Genomic DNA, 5453 nt, shown 5'->3' on the forward strand with positions numbered 1-5453 from the left:
CTTAACCATGAAGTTCTTTATAACTGAAATGTCATTTTCTTTATGCCCATCAGATATGGGCATAGCAGAAATGGTGTTGCCTTTTTATCCAAGGTTGTCATGGCTTGCTTATGGTGGCAGCATCTTTGAGGAGCATATTCCATTGTGAAAATTGCAGCAGCGCCCATATGAAATTATATGTTCATCTAAATAATCCTCCACACAATTGTCAATGACTCATGATCCTGATGGCAGCTCTACCTGCTAGCAGGGTGATTTAACAATGCCACCATTATGTGTGAAACAAAATATTTAAAGCATTGTTATATAGAGGCAATGTGCTGTGCTGTCTTCACTCAAAGTATATTCAGCATTATAACATACTGGGGAATATATGCGCTTCCAACAGCTAGTACTGGATGTCAGAGGAAGAGAGTCAGAGGAAGAGAGTAAAAAATGTAGGTTAGATCTTTGTACCTGCAACTGAAAAGATTGTGTTGGGTTGTTGTTGTTTTAAAGTCAATTTCTACATATCTGATTTTAGAAGTCAATTTAGACAATCAATTTAGACAGTCATGTCAAAAATTGTTCTAAAGTTGTTGCTTAATCGAAAGTATTCTCTAGTGATATGAATCCATTATACAAAATTGTTAAAGCAGGCTTAACAATATTGTGTTAATTATGCAATGATAAATTATTTTATCTACCTTAACAACACTGTAGCAGTAGATAATTGTTCTTTTATGCAAGAGGAAAGTAGTTATAATTTAACAAAGACTAGAACTTTGATCATAATGACTGGTTTCTTTTTTACGTAACCACTATAAAAAATTGTAATAAATGTGATTCTAGTGCACAGGACATATTTCTATGTAACATGATAAAAATAAAAAAGCCAAAGGAACCTTGTAGCTAACAAATGCACAGAGAAAAGCAACTACCAGTCAGAACTCATGAGTTAAATCTGCAGTTTAACTACTGATTCTGAGTTACCTAAAGTCATTTATACTACTCTTTCGCCGTTTGCTTTATTTCATTTATGCTATAATTCATCCTCAGTCTTACTAGCTATTCTATGTATCCATTTCTGCTTTCTAACTCATTTTAAACCACTTGACAAGGACATGAATGTGTAACAGAAAAAAATTATTGTCTCTGTGTATCACTAGTATTGGCTGTGCTGTAGTGCCTAGATAGAAAGGAGAGAAGGCAGAATGAGGAGGAAAAAGAGAAAGTTAGAGGAAGTCTACTGAGGCTGAACATAGGAAGGGAGAGGCAGTCCTTATTGGTAGATTAAATTCAAATAGAGAGATTAATGTCCCCAGTAAGGTTTTTTACTGGATAATAAATGTGGAGATTGTTATCCAGGTGGAAGATCCAAGAAAAAGTCAAGCTGTTTTGGAGTAAGTGGCCAAATCCAGGAATACTCTTAAAGATTGCCATAATGCCAGAAAAGGTGAACCATGCATTTCCAGGCTGCACTGAAGGTGAAATGCAGAGCAAGTGCCTGGTCAGGAACTCTGCTTTCAGACACACAACTTGGACTCTCGGCTCAAGTATTCCTGAGCACTTTACAGTGGTACCTCGGGTTAAGAACTTAATTCGTTCTGGAGGTCCGTTCTTAACCTGAAACTGTTCGTAACCTGAGGTACCACTTTAGCTATGGGGCCTCCCGCCACCGCCGTGCTGCCACTACATGATTTCTGTTCTCATCCTGAAACAAAGTTCTTAACCCGAGGTACTATTTCTGGGTTAGCAGACTCTGTAACCTGAAGCGTCGTAACCTGAAGTGTTGTAACCTGAGGTACCACTGTATTCTAGCACATCAGTTTAAACATAAATTAAGATACAGGTTACAAAATTAGTAGCTCAGAAGCCGGGCTCTAAGATACATGGCTAGGCACAATCTAAGGCATTGTCGCAACCTTACACACTTTCTTTCCTCATCTTTTCAAGGGTGTGGTGGGCACAGTCATTCTCTTCGTTCTCTTCCCAAGCAATGGGAGTGGGCAAGCAAGTGAACACCCCAAGAGGCTGTGTTGGCTTGTACAGCTGCATTTGATGATGCATTCTTGGAGATGGGGCCAACTACTGTCTGACTCAGGGTCTTGCATTTTCCCAGTTGCCAGGGCAGCTTTCATCTCCAGTGACAGTGTGACAGCTGGTTTGTTCAACTCTCTCTCCTCTCTTGAAACATACAACGCATGTGGAGAATGTGGTCTCCTAGGGCACAACCCAGACCCTCTCCACCAACAGACTCGGTAATCTCCTTCCATTCCTCCTCTCTCTTTCTGACAGAATGTCAACCAAGAGTTTTTTCGGCACAAAAGCGGGTGGACATGTCAAGGCTACTTTCTAAAAATATTATAGAAGATGGTGGATCGGTTCAATGTTCTATTGTTATGTTGCTCACCAAAGAAGTGTAGTGGCAAAACTTTAAATCATCTATGGCAACAAAAAAAAACCTTGGGCTGGACTAGTTGATACCTATGAATATGATGTCATATAGTATTTATTATTTCCAGCTTTCCACCTACAAGTGATCCGAGGCCTTTAGCTGATTAACATTCTATGATGCTTTAAGTGTGTTTGTTTTTTTATTTTTATATTTTTAAATTGTGAACCGCCCTTGTGATCTTTAGATAAAGGAAGGTACACCAAATTTAATTAATCATCATCATCATCATCATCATCTGAGGGTGATGACCTAGGTACTCCCCATGCCCTCTAAGCAAAAAGCTTCCCCCATGCATATACATTTCTGTGATATTTAGACTTCTAAGCCTGAAGCAAAACTTCTAATATTGGAAACACATACCTGAATACTAAACTATGCTGCCCGGTGCTTAAAGTTATGCACATGTATATAAATTTGCCTAATATATGCAGGCTGGTGGTTTTTACAATTGTAAGCACTGCAGGCTTTTAAGTAAGTACTTATATTGGTTTTGGTGTTGTTTTCCAGAAAAAGATAGGTGTTTGGTTTTCTATGTTCTGGTTTTTACCTTGTCTCATGATTCTCACATTTTTTAAAAATAAACTTGTTATGATTTAAGAATTCACAGATTGTAATATACATGTGGGTGTCTTCAAACATCTGGTTCCCTGGTTACCTAAATTGCTTCTGTTCAGAGTGATACCTATGAAGGGGGGGGGAGAAACAATGAAATGCTTCATGGTCATGTAGCCTGTTCCTTATCCGGCAATCAGAGGAATACTGGTTTCAGGGTGTTGGCCACACTTTTCTATAGTTAAGCTTAGAATGCCATCTGTTGGCTATCTTCAATAATTAGTTATGTAAAGCCAGGATGTTGCTGCTGCCATGAATGCTGGAAGAAAGATCTGCTCCTGCTTCAAAACACATTTCCACCTGGTCTAGGGGTGGGGCCGAGACTCACCCTGAACAGCTAAAAGAGGCTCCTGGGAGGCTACTGAGACATTGCTGGAACAACTCTTGGTTTGTGACAACTGGCTAAAATATTTTAAAATGTTTCTAATTATGGTTCCTCTGAGGGATTTTTTGTCATGTTGGTGTTGGTTAAATGTTAATTGGAGTTGGTGGTTAGTTTAATTCGTGTATAACTGTAAATTGTTTAGTGTTGTTGTTGTTGTTGTTGATTCTATTGATTTGTTTGTTTGTTTGTTTGTTGCTTGTGGTAGGATATTTGTTGTTGTTGTTTTAATGTTTGATTTGTGGTTTTATATATGCTGTAAGCCACCAGAGTGGCTGGGGAAACATAGCCCTATGGGTGGGATATAAAATTTAACAATAAATAAATAAATAAAGTTATGTCTGTCAGGCCCATAAAAGATTCAGAGGTTGCATGAGTATTAAGACAAGAGATTTGGAGTGATGTAATACAGAGATGCCAACCCAGTGCCCATGGGCACACATTTCATGGCTCTCCTTTTTATTTATTTCCAATGGCAGGCACTTCCTTCACCCATGGAGGGGCTTTCTGAATGTGTGTGCTCAAGTATGCTCTCGCTGTGTGTGTATTATTGAGAGATATCCACTTGGGCAGAGAGAAAGGAGTGAGATGTCTCTGTGTGAGAGAGGGGGGAGGGGAGGAAGCATATATGTATGTGTGATCTGTAAGAAAGGGAGAGGTATATGTGCTGTGTGTACGGTCTGTGTGAGAGATTGAGGGATGCATATGTGAAGTGTGTGTTTGTGTGTGAGAGGAGGCATGTGTGTCTGTGGTCTATATGTGTGTAGTGCTCTGTGTGTATAGGTGTATGAGAGAGAGAGAGAGAATATGGTGTGGCCACATTGTATATTTTCCCTAGTACATAGAAACTTCCCTGTTTATTAGATACCAACAGCTCATTGTGTGCATGATCTCACAATCAAGGACACATAGGTGACTTCCCACAACAAACATGTTGTTAGAGGGAGTAGGGAGCAGAAGATGCCCTCTGTTTTCGGTGATGCCATGCCTCCCAGCAGCCTATGATAAATTATGCCTGTCCCTCCATGGTACACATTTTGTGTTATGGTCTGCTCCCATGAGAGCCATTGTGTAACTGACACCTGCAGCACTTTCTAACAATTTGTAATGTGCCTGCTGGTCAAAAGGTTTTTAACCCCTGATATAGTAAGATAGTTCCAAAAATGCTTAGGCTGTAATCATACACTCTGGGGCGACCCGGCCAGATGGTCGGGGTATAAATAATAATAAATTATTTTATTATTATTATTATTATTATTATTATTATTATATTATAACCTAGACTAAGGGAGCAATCCTAAACTGGCCCATCACCAGTGGAGCTTTATGGTGGGTGAGAAAGCCAGTTGAAGAAAAGAAAAAACGATGAAAAAGGGAATTATGATGGAGTACTAAGGAAGCGCTTGTGGTTTTTCTGAAACTTGCTTGTATAGCATGTGAATCTAAATGGTTCATTCTTTAAACTTCACTGTGTGCTTCATTCTAATCTGCACACTTCATATGATGCTCTACATTTTCAGACCCTCCTGCAGCTATAAAAGGAAATAATTAAAGCTGTTTCCATCTGTTTTTCTGTGTGTTGCTGCAGAGCATGAGCTAATATCAGAGTGTCAAAAGGACTGTCAGTTGTTATCAGTGTGCATGCATAAATGAAAAGATTACAGCAGTTTGTTTTATCATCAATTTTTAAACTCTTCAATAAAAACATAGTTTGAATAAAATATAACTCAAGCAGTTAAATCAAATTTCTTTCATTTGTTTCCATTAGGATCAATTATCCATATAGGATTTTAAAGCAATTGAAATCCTTTGTTGGCTGTTGTGTCTTTTTCACTTTAGTTTTCTAAGAAAGTGAGAAAATGTGACTTTACACATACACACAGATGCACACACACATAAACAAATGTATATTTAAGTCATCACTTTATACTTAAGCATTATTTTATTTTTTGTAGGTGAAAGTGACCAGCTCTGCCTAAAGTTTTACATCAGTGGGGAAAAGTTTCATTTTCTCCCAGAATT

Source organism: Lacerta agilis, chromosome 2 (genome assembly GCF_009819535.1).
Source record: "Lacerta agilis isolate rLacAgi1 chromosome 2, rLacAgi1.pri, whole genome shotgun sequence".
NCBI lineage: Eukaryota > Metazoa > Chordata > Lepidosauria > Squamata > Lacertidae > Lacerta > Lacerta agilis.